Below are 16,063 nucleotides of genomic sequence, written 5' to 3' on the forward strand. Positions count from 1 at the left end.
TTCACCAGATGTATTTAAGTATATGATTTAGCGCTGCACTTTGTAAAGAATATTATATTTGCACATGCATATGGGGATGTGATCAGTGTTAGCAGCTGGTCTTATTTAATTATTTATATTCTACACAGTTTTTACACAATCCCACACATTTCTTTTAGAGAATAATTGGTAGCTCACAATATTTTTTTTTTTTTTTTTATCTAGATGTAATGATTGTTTATTTAAAAATGATCCCTTAGCGCTTTTGCCTTACGCGTGTTCTTTTTCATTTAGATAGTCTGTCTAATCCAAGTTGACTTCCTTGGTGTGCTACAGAATACTGTTGACTTGAATTTGTGTTTTAGACTCTACATGTTTCTGTAATGCCAAGGTTGCTTGAAGTCAAAGGAACTTACTTCAAACAACCGCCTTTATATATTTTTTAAATTATGTATATGTTCACAGTTTTATTTTAGCTCATTCTAATGTTTTTAAAAATAATAAAGTCATTTTTCAAACACTTAGGCCGCGTACACACGACCGGTCAAAACCGATGAGAATGGACCGAGGTTCAGTTTCATCGGTCCAAACAGACCGTGTGTACAGGCCATCGGTCTTTTGTCCTTCGGACCAAAATTTTAAAACTTGCTTTAAAATCGAACCGATGGACCGCTGCCCGATCGGGCCAAACCGATGGTTAGTACACAAAAGCATCAGTTCAAAACCCGCGCATGCTCAGAATCAAGTCGACGCATGCTTGGAAGCATTGAACTTCGTTTTTTTCAGCACGTCGTGTGTTTTACCTCACCGCGTTCTGACCCGATCGGTTTTTGAACTGATGGTGTGTACACACATCTGACCATCAGGCCACTTCAGCGGTGGACCGATAAAAACGGTCCGTCGGACCATTCTCATCGGATGAACCGGTCGTGTGTACAGGGCCTAAGTGTTGGTTCACACTACAGCGACTTGGGATCCGTCTTGTCAGACCTCAAGTTGCTTGACATCAGTAATCCCATGTTAGTCAATGAGAGCCGTCTACTTACTTTCGGGGGGGGGGGGGGGGATCTCTTCCTTGCATAAGGATTCCATGGGTGTGATCGATAAGATTTGCGAGCCTGACCACGGGGGGATTTGGTTAGTATATTAATTCTGTTCTATTCTGGAATATTTTTTTTTAAAGAATTGAAATGCTCTGATTTGAGATTTGGACCACTGTTTTTTTTTAAGAAGAGATAACCCTGATTTGCAGGCTGGATTCATGCACAGGTGCAATGCGTGAAAGGACCTGGTGAGGATAACATGGATAGGGATTTGCAACTGCCAAAACGCTTTTAATGCCTTGTACACACAATCGGAATTTCTGATGGAAAAAGTCCGACTGACCTTTTCCATCGGAAATTCCGACCGTGTGTATGCCCATCTGAGTTTTTCCATTGGATATTCTGAGGGATTTCGTCTGAGTTTACATAGAGAACATGTTCTCTTTTACTCCAATGGAATTCCGATGTGAGTTTGGACGGCATAAGACCTGGTTCACACCTATGCATTTTTTTATTGTGTTTTCCGTTTTGCAGAAATGCACTACAGTCTATTTATCATGGTTTCCTGTGGGTCACGTTCACATCTGTGCATTTTATGGGATTTTTTTTCTAGTTTTTGGTTCTATAGACTTCTATAGATCAAAATTGTGCATTGAAAAACGCAAAATGCACCTGAAATATGCAAACTGCAACATGCATAAGTGTGAACCAGGTCTAAAGGTGGGCCCTCTAAATGGGTGGTTGAGATTCATAATTGGGATATGCTTTTAGGCTTGATTCACACCAATGCATGTTGCTTTTTAGCGTTTTTGCAGTGCTTTTTGCGGTGCTTGCTGCATTTTTTGACGTGCGTTTTTACAGCGATTTGCGTTTTTTTTAAATTTCCTTTAACAACCAGCTATAAACAGGTTAAAAAAAGCGCAAATCGCAGTAAAAACGCGGTACTTGCGTTTTGGATGCGGGTCCATTGAATTCTATTACATGCAAAATGCTGCTTTTTGCGGGAAAAAAAGTCCCCAACCCTTTCCAAAAACGCAGAGGCACAAAAAAGCAATGATGTGAACATGTTCCATAGGAACCCATGTTAAAAAATGTCCATGCTATTCTGCAAAATGCAAAATGCACCAAAAATTTTTTAAAATTCACCAAAAAACGCATTAGTGTGAATCGAGCCTTAATCAATCCAGGGTACACAGCAAGAACCGGGATCTGTGGGAGAAATTACTGATCGTTTGTTCATACTTTGTATGAACAGCAATCTTTAATTTCCCCTAGTAAGTCCCACCCCCCTTCAGTTAGAACATAATCAACCCCTTGATTGCCCCCCTAGTATTAACCCCTTCCCTGCCAGTGATTTTTTTACAGTAATCGGTGCATTTTTATAGCACTGATCGCTGTAAAAATGCCAGTAGTCCACAAAATGTGTCAACAGTGTCTGCTATAATATCGCAGTCCTGATAAAAATCGATAAACGCCGCCATTACTAGTAAAAAAAAAAATAATAATAATAATAAAAATGCCATAATTCTATCCCTATTTTGTAGATGCTATAACTTTTGCGCAAACCAATCAATATATGCTTTTTGCGTTTTTTCAATCTAAAATATGTATAAGGATACATATCGGCCTAAAGTGAGGAAAAAATTTGTTTACTTGAAAAAAAAATGTGGAATATTTATTATAGCAAAAAGTAAATGATATTGTACTTTTTTTTTAAACTGTCGCTGTTCTTTTGTTTATAGCGCAAAAAAATAAAACCGCAGAGATGATCAAATACCACCAAAAGAAAGCTCTCTTGTGTGGAAAAAAGGACACAAATTTTGTTTGGACCCAGCATCTCACAACATCGCAATTGTCAGTTAACCACTTAAGGACCCCTTCACGCTGATATACGTCGGCAGAATGGCACGGCTGGGCACATCAACGTACCTGGACGTTGCCCTTTAATCCCAGCCGTGGGGTCGCGCACGCAACGCGGTCTGAAGCTCCGTGACCACGGCCGTGGGACTCGCGGACCCGATTGCCGCTGGAGTCCCGCGATCGGCCCCCGGAGCTGAAGAACGGGGAGAGCTGTGTATAAACACAGCTTCCCCGTTCTTCACTGTGGCGCCATCATGGATCGTGTGTTCCCTTATATAGGGAATCACAATCGATGACGTCACACCTACAGCCACACCCCCCTACAGTTAGAAACACAGATGAGGTCATACATAACCCCATCAGCGCCCCCTTGTGGTTAACTCCCAAACTGCAATTGTCATTTTCACAGTAAACAATGCATTTTAAATGCATTTTTTGCTGTGAAAATGACAATGGTTCCAAAAATGTGTCAAAATAGTCCGAAGTGTCCCCAGTAATGTCGCAGTCACAAAAAAAATGCTGATCGCCGCCATTAGTAGTAAAAAAAAAAAATAATAATAAAAATGCAATAAAACTATCTATAAATTTTGCGCAAACCAACCGATAAACGCGTATTGCGATTTCTTTTTTTTTACCAAAAATAGGTAGAAGAATACGTATCGGCCTAAACTGAGGAAAATTTTTTTTTATATATATTTTTGGGGGATATTTATTATAGCAAAAAGTAAAAAATATTGAATTTTTTGCAAAATTGTCGCTCTATTTTTGTTTATAGCGCAAAAAATAAAAACCGCAGAGGTGATCAAATACCACCAAAAGAAAGCTCTATGTGTGGGGAAAAAAGGACGCCAATTTTGTTTGGGAGCCACGTCACACGGCCGCGCAATTGTCAGTTAAAGCAACGCAGTGCCGAATCGCAAAAACTGGCCGGGTCCTTTAGCTGCCTAAAGGTCCGGGTCTTAAGTGGTTAAAGCGACAGTGACAAATTGTAAAAAGTGCTCTGGTCAGGAAGGGGGTAAAATCTTCCGGGGCTGAAGCGGTTAAAGTAACGCAGTGCTTATAGCACAAAAAGTCCTGGTTACGAAAGGAGGTAAATATATTCTGGAGGTCAATTGGTCAATACAGTCAGGTTCTCTTTAAGTGGAATAAAATTCACAAAGAATTCAGCTTGCATCCAGACACTGCATAATATCCGATATTAAACACCATTGCAAAATAGGTGTGGATCATACATTTTCAGGTAGTTTTAACACAAAGAAAAAGACAGATGAAGATGTGGCTGACATAACAGAGCACATAATTAGGCAGTATTGTATTGTACAGTTACGTAGTTCTACCCATTGCTAGAAACTTCCTGACGGGGAGTACAATAATAGCCTTAGGAAAGCCATAGATTATGCAAGAAAATTGCTTGATTCTCCCATTAACACAGTCAGTGTTGATGGGGGAGTCCCTCCCGCAGCGCTATTGTGTTCTGCTGATAGGATACCTTCCCTGCTGGCAGAACACAATGACATTTTTTTCCGGCTATAGCCAGCAGCACCTATTGTTTGGGAAAAACCTGGTTGCACATCAATATATTGACTTGTGTACAACCAGGGTGCCCATACATGAATTTGGATGGCCCCTGCTGAACTTTTATCAATGTATGGTTGGCTTTAGTGTGCTGCTTCTCAACCATTGTCCAATCACAGGTTGAGGTTGGTCCTGGAACAGACTATTTTAACCATTTGAGGCCCGCGCTATAGCCGAATGACGGCTACAGCGCGGACCTGAAAATCCAACTGGACGTCAATTGACGTCCGCCCCTTTCCTCGTTCCGAGCGCGTGCTCCCGAGCGTGCAGCGTGGAAACTCTGTGCTGGCCGTGTCTCTTGGACACAGCCAATCACAGATCGCCGTGAACGGCCAATCAGAGTGGCCGTTCGGTAGGCGATCTGTGCGGCCAATGAGAGATGATCTCATATGTAAACATATGAGATCATTTCTCATTGCCGGCTCTCACAGACAGCGTCCTGTCTCTGGAGAGGAGACCGATCTGTGTCTCTTGTACATAGGGACACTGATCGGTCACCTCCCCCAGTCACCCCCCTTCCCCCACAGTTAGAACACTATGCAGATTTAACCCCTTCCTCACCACCTAGTGTTAACCCCTTCAATGCCAGTCACATTTATACAGTAATTAGTGCATATTTATAGCACTGATCGCAGTATAAATGTGAATGGTGCCAAAAATGTGTCAAGAGTGTCCGATGTGTCCACCACAATGTCGCCATCCCAATAAAAATCGCAGATCGCCGCCATTACTAGTGAAAAAAAAAAAAATAATAAATAATAATTCTGTCCCCTATTTTGTAGGCGCTATAATTTTTCGCAAACCAGTCGCTTTTTTTAAAAAAAATGGGATATTTATTATAGCAACAAGTAAAAAATATTGAATTTTTTTTCAAAATTGTCGTTCTTTTTTGTTTATAGCGCAAAAAATAAAAACCGCAGAGGTGATCAAATACCACCAAAAGAAAGCTCTACTTGTGGGGAAAAAAGGACGTAAATTTTGTTTGGGGGCCACGTCGCACGACCACGCAATTGTCAGTTAAAGCGACGCAGTGCCGGAAGCTGAAATTTCACCTGGGCAGGAGGGGGGTATATGTGCCTAGTAAGCAAGTGGTTAATAAACTGCAGTGTGGTCTACAAGGAGGGCAGAATCTGTACTGTGTCATCTGAATCACAAGAGCAGCATTGCAGTTGTTTTTGTGGGTAGAACTATATTTTAGCTGTGTAATGGCTTGCCAGAAGTTCATCTTTCATCCTCATTAGTTGGGTACATTTGGCATTAGCCCGGGAATTCAACATAGATTCTCCAAGGCTGAGCTATGTTTTACCGATTGTGGATATTCACCATAAAATATTGTGTTTTATATAAACTGTAGAATAATTATTGACTCTGGAAAGTTTAATATCTGAATTGTTGTATATGGCAGATCTGATCCGGTGTAAATGGACATTTTATTAATTTTTGGCTGGTGGGCATAAAAAACTTTTTAATGTAGTGGATTATAGGGGGAGGGGGGGACTGGAGGTAAGTATGATGGTACCTGTTACTAGACAGAAATTACATCCTGGGAAAAGTGCCATCGCTACTAATAAAAGTTTAATGCCCTGTACACACGACCACTTTTCCCGTCAGAAAAACTGCGATGAGAGCTTTTCGTCGGGAATCGTGTGTACGCTCCATCAGACTTTTTTCCTACAGGAAAACTGCCGGAAAAAAAAGAGCATGATCTCTTTTTTCCCGTCAGGAAAAATCCTAGCGGGAAAACTGTTCAGCTTTATGCTTTTCTGACGGTAAAAAAACATGCATGCTCGGAAACAATTCAACGCATGCTAGGAAGCATAGAACTTAATTTTGTCGGCTCGTCGTAGTCTTTTACGTCACCGTGTTCTTGGCAGTCAAAAGTTCACCAGACTTTTGTGTGACTGTGTGTATGCAAGGCCGGCTTGAGAGGAATTCTGTCGGGAAAACCATTGTATTTTTTTTTCGACTGGAAAACTGGTCAGGTATACGGGGCATCAGGCTGTTGTCCACAGACTCTTTTCTCTCACCTATAAACTAATTCTACAAGGCCAAGCAATGGTGGGCTTGTACTTGTTTAAGGAATAGGCCTTGGGTTTTCACACTGGAGAAACAGCAGCCGTTGTTTCAGGCCGGTTTGCAGGTTTTATTGTTAGCACAATAGCGTCTGCAAACCGCCCCAGTGTGAAAGGGGTCTAAAGCTGAATTCCAGGTATGGATATTTTTGTATAGTAACATTGGTCCAGATTGAACCAATCTGTATGCACAATCCATACTGATATGTTTCTTACTTGGCCTCCTGTACTAAGTAATCGTTCTATAAATTTCTCACCAGATGGTACAGAGACACCTGCTGGAGCAGATGTGTCCAATGTGGCACAATTCTCCTTACGTGGTGGGAATGTCCTAACATAAACCATATTGGTGCTCTATAGGTCAGATAACAGAGAGCATCACAGAAGATCCCTTGTTGGATGATCCCCTGCCAATGCTTTTCCACCTCACTCATTGGTCAATAAAACATACTGGGGGTTATTTACACTACAAGTGCAAAGTGCATTTGAAATTGCACTGAAAGTGCACTTGGAAGTGCATTCGCTGTAAGTCTGAGGGATAGATCTGAAATGAGGGGAAGCTCTGCTGATTTTATCATTCCTTGCATGTCCCCCTCTGATCTACAACGACTGCAAAAAGTGTTTATTCCTCAGCATTGGAGACAAGAGAAGCCACTGACAAACTCTGAGTGGATTTAAAAAAAGTAAGTGGCACGGGGGGGGGGGGGGGGTGCAGAGAGGTAGAGATCAATATGAGATTTTATAGCATCTGAGTTTCCTCAATACTCTTTGGCCTTGAACACACGAGGAGACATGTCCGATGAAAATGGTCCGCGGACCGTTTTCATCGGACATGTCTGCTGGGAGCTTTTGGTCTGATGTGTGTACACACCATCAGACCAAAATCCCCGCGGACAGAGAACGCGGTGACGTAGAAGACACCCACGTTCTCTAACACGGAAGTACAATGCTTCCACGCATGCGTTAAATCAATTCAACGCATGCGCGGGATTTCGGGCCGCTGGTTATACGTCATAACCAGTGGACATGTCCGATGAGTCGTACTAACCATCGGACATGTCCAACGGACATGTTTCCAGCGGACAAGTTTCTTAGCATGCTAAGAAACTTTTGTCCGCTGGAAACCTGTCCGCTAGGCCGGAAAACTGTCCGCTAGGCCCTACACACGGTCGGACATGTCCGGAAACTGGTCCGCGGACCAGTTTCAGCGGACATGTTCGGTCGTCTGTACGAGGCCTTTGACTCCTTAAATGCTCCAACACTTACACATGGGACATAAGATAATAGATGTCTTGCATGCCAAAGGTTTCACTATTTGACCGTATGACCTGTTTAGTAGGCAGCCCTAAATCTTATCCCCCCCCCCCCAAACTCCACTGTATCTCACCCCTTGTTTATTGGTCCAGATTTTTTAATTGCTTGCCGACCAGCCGCCGCAGTTTTACTGTGGCAGAATGGCACGTCTGTGCGAATCGGCGTTACCTTACATCACTTTGCCTTTTGGCCACTAGGGGTGCGCTCACGCCACTGCCGAAGGCACGCCGGGCACCCGTGATCGCTCGTGACAGAGCGAGAACCAGGATCTGTGTGTGTTAACACACAAATCCCGGCTCTTTTGGGGGAGGGGAGACTGATCTTGTGTTCATACAATGTATGAACACCAATCTCTCTATTCCCCTAGTTATTCCCATCCCCCTACAGTTAGAACACAGTGAGGGAACACAGTTAACCCCTTGATCGCCCCCTAGTGTTAACCCCTTCCCTCCTAGTGACATTAATGCCACGTACACACGATCGGTTCGTCTGATGAAAACGGACCGTTTTCATCAGACGAACCGATCATGTGTGGGCCCCATCAGTTTTTTTCTAATCCGTGAAAAAACTTAGAACCTTCTTTAACATTATCTGATGGTTAAAAAAAACGATCGTCTGTGGGGAAATCCATCGGTTAAAAATCCATGCATGCTCAAAATCAAGTCGACGCATGCTCGGAAGCATTGAACTTTTTTCTCAGCACTTCGTTGTGTTTTACGTCAACGCATTCTGACATGATGGTTTTTTTAACTGATGGTGTGTAGGCAAGACTGATGAATATCAGCTTCATCGGATATCTGATGAAAAAATCCATCAGACCGTTTTCATCGGATGAACCGATCGTGTGTACAGGGCATAATACAGTAATCAGTGCATTCTTATAGCATTAATCGCTTTATAATTGTCAATGGTCCCAAAAATGTGTCAAAAGTGTCTGATGTGTTCCCTGCAATATGGCAGTCCCAATAAAAATAGCAGTTCTTTTAAAAAACAAATTATAATAATACAAATGCCATAAACCTATTTTGTAGACACTATAGCTTTTGTGCAAACCAATCAAATAAATAAACGCTTATTGCGATCTTATTTACCAAAAATATGTAGAAGAATACTGTAACGGTATGGCTCGTGGGACCCAGAAGCTCTTGAAGGGTGTGGGGTACTCCTGTTTCAGCTTCACCAATGACTCCTGTGACTAGGGTCATCCTATGTCCCTAGTGGACATAGGATGACTGAGAAATGATATCTTGAATTACATGAGATGGGACAGTAATGATTCACAATGTATTGCAGGATATCTTGAAATATTACAGGTGGTTAATTCTGAACCCAACAGGTCAATAGGACAGTGATTCATTCATGTGGGAACACAGATGGTTAAGGGGGTAATTAAGTCTGCTACTGTCTTTTGTTTTTCATTTGTTTTTATTTCAAGTTTTTTAAGAAATACAAATATTCTTTACATTACATTTCCAAGAAAACATACACAAAAAAGGATCACATTTAAAATACAAACAACATTACATATACATAAATAACAAAAAATAACACCAATAACAACATTGACATCCTGGGTTTATCATATACCTCCTAATCTTCCATCTCTTTTCCTTTTCCTTTCCCTTTATCTCATGTGGTAATCTCACCCTTGCTTTATCCTCCAACCCCACCTTCCCCCCTGGAGAGAGAGAGAGGAAGCGAGAAGGAGGGGGAGGGAAGAAGTCTGCTACTGTCATGTAAACTAGTCTTGGTCTGGCTTCTAAAGACCTTTTCATTGTGTGATGCTAATTAACACTGTTTTGTGTGAAAGTTCTATTGATGAAAATGTGGAGTGTGAATTAGCACAATCTAAAAGGTCAGATGTCTGACTTATGTTTACTAAAGGAATGTGTATTGTATAGAAGGTGATGTCTGGAGTCTTGATGTCTGACTTGTCAGCTGTAGCTAATTAGCTCATGTGGATTGTGTCAGATCCGGTGCCAGAAAGTCTACCCAAGATAATGTGTATTGGAGGCTCGTTAGTACCCATTGTATGATGTTGTGGGTGGAGTGTGTCATTGTCCCTTTATTACTGCAGCATGCTTTCTACTGTATAAAAGCTCGAGTTTACCATTAAAGTATCTATCTGTTTGGAACCAGAGAACAGAGCTGTGTGTCTCGCTTTCTGGGGAATTCCGATAGGTCCTGTCTGCTGGATTGTGGAGTGTCGATAAGCTGTCGTGGGTTGGTGGAATGAAATATCGTAAACGGTATTAACCCCTGACCGTTACAAATACATATTGGTCTAAACCGAGGGGAAAAAATGCTTTTTATTTTTTAAAAAAAGGGGATATTTATTATAGCAAAAAGTACAAAATATTGTGTTTTTTTTTCAAATTTTTCACTCTTTTTTTTTTTTTTGTTTATAGCGCAAAAAATAAAAACCGCAGAGGTGATCAAATACCACCAAAAGAAAACTATATTTGTGGGAAAAAAAGGATGTCAATTTTATTTTGGAACAGCATCACAATACCGCGCAATTGTCAGTTAAATATACGCAGTGCTGTATTGCAAAAAGCGGCCTGGTCATTGAGCAGCCAAATCTTCTGGGTTGAAGTGGTTAAAATGTCATGTTGAGTTTGAAAAATGGTGCAGAGACATATTTGAGACCTGTTTGCTATGTACTAACTCATAGCGCATAGGGAATTGATCACTTAGTTGCACTTAGTGGGAGCGCCGCATTATTACTTATAACTGTGTACTATCTCTTTATTTCATAATGCAGACTCTGTACCAAGCATTGTAATTATAACGCTGTACTGTCAATGCTGAACCAACATCTCTTAAATAAGTAAAGATTATACTAAAAGGTTAAGGCTTTATTCACTCTTTAGTAAAATGTGTGTCATGTCATGCCCTTCTAATGCACATGTTGACATGTCTTTTGCTGTGATTCCCTGTTTTTGTCTGCAGGGAAAAAAATCACTGTCTGCTGGTCATAAAGTACATGGAAGGGAACAAGCAGTTATTTTATCATGTTGTTATTTTTATGGTCAGAAATATAAAATACAATTTAACCTCCTGCCACCCACATGCCAAACGTATGCATCAACGGTTGGCAGAGGTTTTTGTGCTGAGGGTACACTCGCCACACACTCCCAGAACAAAAACCGAGCTGTCAAAGACCGTTCTGGGTTCCCACTAACGATCAGAAGCCGTGGGTCCAGCTCTGGATCATGTGACCACTGTGACAGCCAATCTACAGAGCCCTGTAGCTCAAGAGGCTTATATATGGCTTCATCTGAAATTTCAGTCAAACTAAGCAGTCTGCAGTTTATTGTTTTTTTTTATATAAATTTAAAAGTGAATATATATTATATTACCAAAAATATTGGGACACTTGCCTTTACTCAAGCTTTAATGGTATCCCAACCTTAGTCCGTAGGGTTCAATTATGAGTTGGTCCACCTTTTACAGCTATAACAGCTTCAACTCTCCTGGGAAGGCTGCCCGCAAAGTTTCACAGTGGGAAAGTTTGACCATTCTTCCAGAAGCACATTTGTGAGGACGAGAAGGCCTGTCTCGCAGTCTCCGCTCTAATTCATCCCAAAGGTTTATCGAGTTAAGGCCAGGACTCTGTGCAGGCCAGTCAAGTTCCTCCACCCCAAACTCGCTCATCCATGTCTTTATGGAACTTCTTTTGTGCACTGGTGTGCAGTCATGTTGGAACAAAAAGGGGATATCCCCAAACTGTTCCCACAAAGTTGGGAGCAGGAAATTGTCCAACATGTCTTGGTATGCTGACATCTTAAGCGTTCCCTTCACAGGAACTAAGGGGCATAGCCCAACCGTTAAAATACAACCCCACACCATATTCCCTCCTCCACCAAATGATTTGAACCAGTGCATAACACAAGGTCCATAAAGACATGGTTGAGTGAGTTTGGGGTGGAGCGGAGGAATTAGACTGGCCTGACCTCAACTGGATAGAACACCTTCGGGATGAATTTGAGCACAGACTTGAGGAAATTGGTACTATGTAGATGCTTTGTAATTTATTAAAGACTAAGGCTGCATTCATACTACAACGCAGCGTATTTTACCGCGACAAATTGTGGCGTTTTGTCCTGCGGTAAAATACGTTGCGGTAACATACACAGGAGGGGTGATCAACATTGTGGGCTATGGCCGAACGCCGAAAGCCGCCTGAAAAAAAGGTCCGGGACTTGTTTTGGGCTTCAGGCGTTTCGGCGTTCGGCGTGGAGAAGTTAACCATCTCCATAGCCGACAATGTAAACTCACCCCTCCAGCTTATCAGGGGCTGCTGCGGCATCGCTCTTCAGGCGTATATACGCCTAGGTGTGAATGGGCACTTAGGGCCAGATTCACATAGGTTACGCGGATCTAAAGATCCGCTAACCTATGTGATTTAAGATCTGCCGCCGCAAGTTTTTGAGGCAAGTGGGTAATTCCCCAATCACTTACCTCAAAACTTGCGGCGGCGTATCGTAAATCCCCCGGCGGAATTCAAATTCCGCGGCTAGGGGGAGTGTACTATTCAAACCAGGTGCGTTCCCACGCCGATCGTATAGCACATGCGCCGTCCGCAAATTTACCCAGCGTGCATTGCGCTAAATGACGTCGCAAGGACGTCATTGGTTTCGACGTTAACGTAAATGGCGTCCAGCCCCAGCCCCATTCACGGACGAGTTACGCAAACAACGTAAATTTTATAAATCGCAACGCGGAACGACGGCCTTACTTACCATTGGCTGCGCCTCATAGACCCAGGGGTAACTATCCGCTGGAAAAAGCCGAACGCAAACGACGTAAAAAAAAATTTGCATATTCGTCGCGTAAATAAACCGAAACGCCACCTAGCGGCCGGCCTGGAATTGCAGCCTAAGATCCGACGGTGTAACACAGTTACACCTGTCGGATCTTAGGCATATCTATGTGTAACTGATTCTATGAATCAGTCGCATAGATACGACCGACGAAACTCAGAGATACGACGGTGTATCAGGAGATACACCGTCGTATCACTATGTGAATCTGGCCCGTATACTGTAAGTAATATTCACTTGCAGGGTACTCCTATGTAGACAGAGATTTTCTGGTGGCTTAAGGCACCCATACATGTGTTGGCACTCTAGGGAAAGCTGTCAGAATACAATAGCTCAGCGGGGAGGATTCCCCCATCCACCTCAAATGTGTGGATGGAAAAATGCGGTCAGTTTTTTTTCATTCAGCCCCCTAGTTGAATAAAAAAGAAAACAAATCTATGATCTTCTTTATCCACTAGTAGTTAATCACATTCAGCTGCACTCATTCCGTAATGTTAAAAACATTTTACTACTCTCCCAAGCTTCCTTGGCTCTAACGAGTCAGGGTGGTTTCACAAACCTTCATATTTTCTATCTTGTTCTTGGACAATTAACCTCTGCCTTGACACATTCCACAGTGATTAGATTAAAGTGATTGCGTTACCTGTGGAGCTATAAGTGCAGGGATATGTGTCTGGCACTCATTACAGCGGAGGAAGCTATTGGATGAATAGAAAAAAATCATCCACCTTACATAACAAGTCCAATTGAATGTGACCAGCTATCACTAGGTATATCATGAACTGAATAAATGAGAACTTTCACAGACATCTTTGGTGGCATGTTCATTAAAGCTGCACGATTTTGTCTAAAATGAGAATCGCAATTTTTTTGCTTAGAATAAATATTATGATTCTCCCACAATTCTTGCAGCGTAACATCATCTTTCACATTATACAAAAAAATTGGGCTAACTTTACTGTTTTTTTTTTTTTTAACTCCAAACCCCAAAAATTGCATTTGAAAGACAGCTGCACAAATACAGTGCGGCATAAAATATTGCAACAATCGCCATTTTATTTCCTAGGGTCTCTGCTAAAAAAAAATATATATAATGTTTCAAGTAATTTTCTAGTACAAAAATACTGATTTTAACTTTGTAAGAAACAAGTGTCAGAAAAAGGTTTAGTCTTTAAGGGCCAGATTCTCGTAGAATCTGCCGCGGTGTAGTGTAAGCCATTTACACCACGCCGCCGCAACTTACTGGAGCAAGTGCCGTATTCTCCAAGCACTTGCTCCGTAATTTGCGGCGGCGTAGTGTAATTGGCCCGGCGTATGGCCGCGTAATTCAAAGGGGGCGGCTTATTTTCAAATTAAGCACGCCCCCGCGCCTATTGAACTGCGCATGCGCCGGGCTGAAAAATAGCCCAGTGCGCATGCTCCAGCTCACGACGGAAAACGTCAATGACGCCGACGTGAGCGTCATTGACGTAAAGTCGTATTCAAGAACGACTTAGGAAAACAACGTAACTGACGGAAAAAGACGTCGCGGACCCGACGCCATACTTAACATGGCATACGGCGGACTGGCTTAAGGTTACCCCTCATATAGCAGGGGTAACCTTATGCTTACGCAAACGATGTAAACGACGAGTACGCAACGCAAATTTGTTCGGGAATCGGCGTATCAGGCTCATTTGCATAGTCAAATGAGACCTGAACGTAAACGCCACCTAGCGGTCAGCGTTGTATTGCATTTAGGATCCGACGGTGTAAGTGACTTACACCAGTCGGATCCTAGCCTAATTCCGGCGTATCATGTTTTGCGAATACAAAACAATGATTTGCCGGCGGGAAATTCGAATTACGCTGGTGTATCAGTATAGATACACCGGCGTAACTCTTTTGAGAATCTGGCCCTAAGTGATTAAACTTCCATTATTTACAGACAGAAGTTAATTTCTTTTGATCTAAGATTGAAAAGTTACAATGTTTATAGCTTTCTACCAGTGTGGACAATGTTGTGAAAAACTTGGCAGGCTGCTCGTTTTTTTTCTTTTGACGGCTGAGTGAGCAGAAAACTCTCTACACTTGTTACATCAGTGGTGGCTGTTTTTTTTTGGGGGGTGGGGCAACAAACAATCCCCCCAGGCCCCAAGTTGGGCAGCACTAGCACAACTGCCCCTAACCCCCCCACGCTGAGGCACTAACACCCCCAGAAAACCTCCCACCCCCACGCCTTACTCTGGATGCGGGCAGTGAGAGTAGCGGACGGAGCTGATACGGCCATCTTCCAGCGCGGTTACCCCTGTCCTTAAGCGTGGCAAGCTCAGGGAAAGCTGCTCTGGTGTCCTCTCCTGGAGCAGCTTTCATGGTGCATCTCCTCTCTGCTCCTCCCAGCTCTAGGCATCCAATAGGATTATACAGTGCCTTGCAAAAGTATTCACCCCCTTGGCATTTTTCGTGTTTTGTTGCCTCACAACCTGGTATTACCATGAATTGTTTGAGGATTTGCATCATTTAAATTACAGAACATGCCCACAATTTTGAAAATGTTTTTTTTTTTTATTGTGAAGCAAACAACAAATAGGACAAAACAACAGAAAAAGTCAATGTGCATAACTATTCACCCCCCTAAAGTCAATACTTTGTAGAGCCACCTTTTGTGGCTATCACAGCTCCGAGTCTCTATGAGCTTGCCACATTTTACCACTGGGATTTTTGCCCATCCCTCCTTGCAAAACTGCCCCAGCTTCTTCAAGTTGGATGGTTTGCGCTTGTGAACAGCAATCTTTAAGTCTGACCACAGATTTTTATTATTGGATTAAGGTCTGGGCTTTGACTAGGCCATTCCAACACATTTACATGTTTCCCCTTAAACCACTCAAGTGTTGCTTTAGCAGTGTGTTTGGGGTCATTGTCCTGCTGGAAGGTAAACCTCCGTCCTAGCCTCAAATCACACACAGATTGGTACAGGTTTTGCTCAAGAATATCCCTGTATTTAGTATCATCCATCTTTCCCTCAACTCTTACCAGTTTCCCAGACCCAACTGCTAAAAAACATCCCCACAGCATGATGCTGCCACCACCATGTTTCACTGTTGGGGTGGTGTTCTTTGGGTGATGTGATGTGTTGGGTTTGCCCCAGACATAGCGTTTTCTTTGATAGACAAAAAGTTTAATTTTAGTCTCATCAGACCAGAGCACCTTCCTCCATACATTTTGTGAGTCTCCCATATGCCTTTTCCCAAACTCAGAACGTGCCATTATGTTTTTTGCTGAAAGTAATGGCTTTCTTCTGGCCACTCTGCCATAAAGCCCAACTCTATGGAGTGTATGTACAGATACTCCAGTCTCTGTTGTGGAACTCTGCAGCTCCTCCTTAGGTCTATGTGCTGCCTCTCTGAGGAATGCC

The 16,063-nt window shown here is 42.5% G+C and overlaps 1 protein-coding gene and 1 pseudogene across 2 annotated transcripts in view; one reads left to right on the forward strand and one right to left on the reverse strand.

Annotated features, from left to right (window-relative positions):
- Nucleotides 1-15,021, reverse strand: part of LOC120928329 — a 20,339-nt pseudogene extending 5,318 nt beyond the window's left edge.
- Nucleotides 1-16,063, forward strand: part of DHRSX (dehydrogenase/reductase X-linked) — a 631,492-nt gene that overhangs the window by 238,698 nt on the left and 376,731 nt on the right. The gene's annotated exons all lie outside the window — the stretch shown is intronic.

This window comes from Rana temporaria, chromosome 2, assembly GCF_905171775.1.
Source record: "Rana temporaria chromosome 2, aRanTem1.1, whole genome shotgun sequence".
NCBI classification, from domain to species: Eukaryota; Metazoa; Chordata; class Amphibia; order Anura; family Ranidae; genus Rana; species Rana temporaria.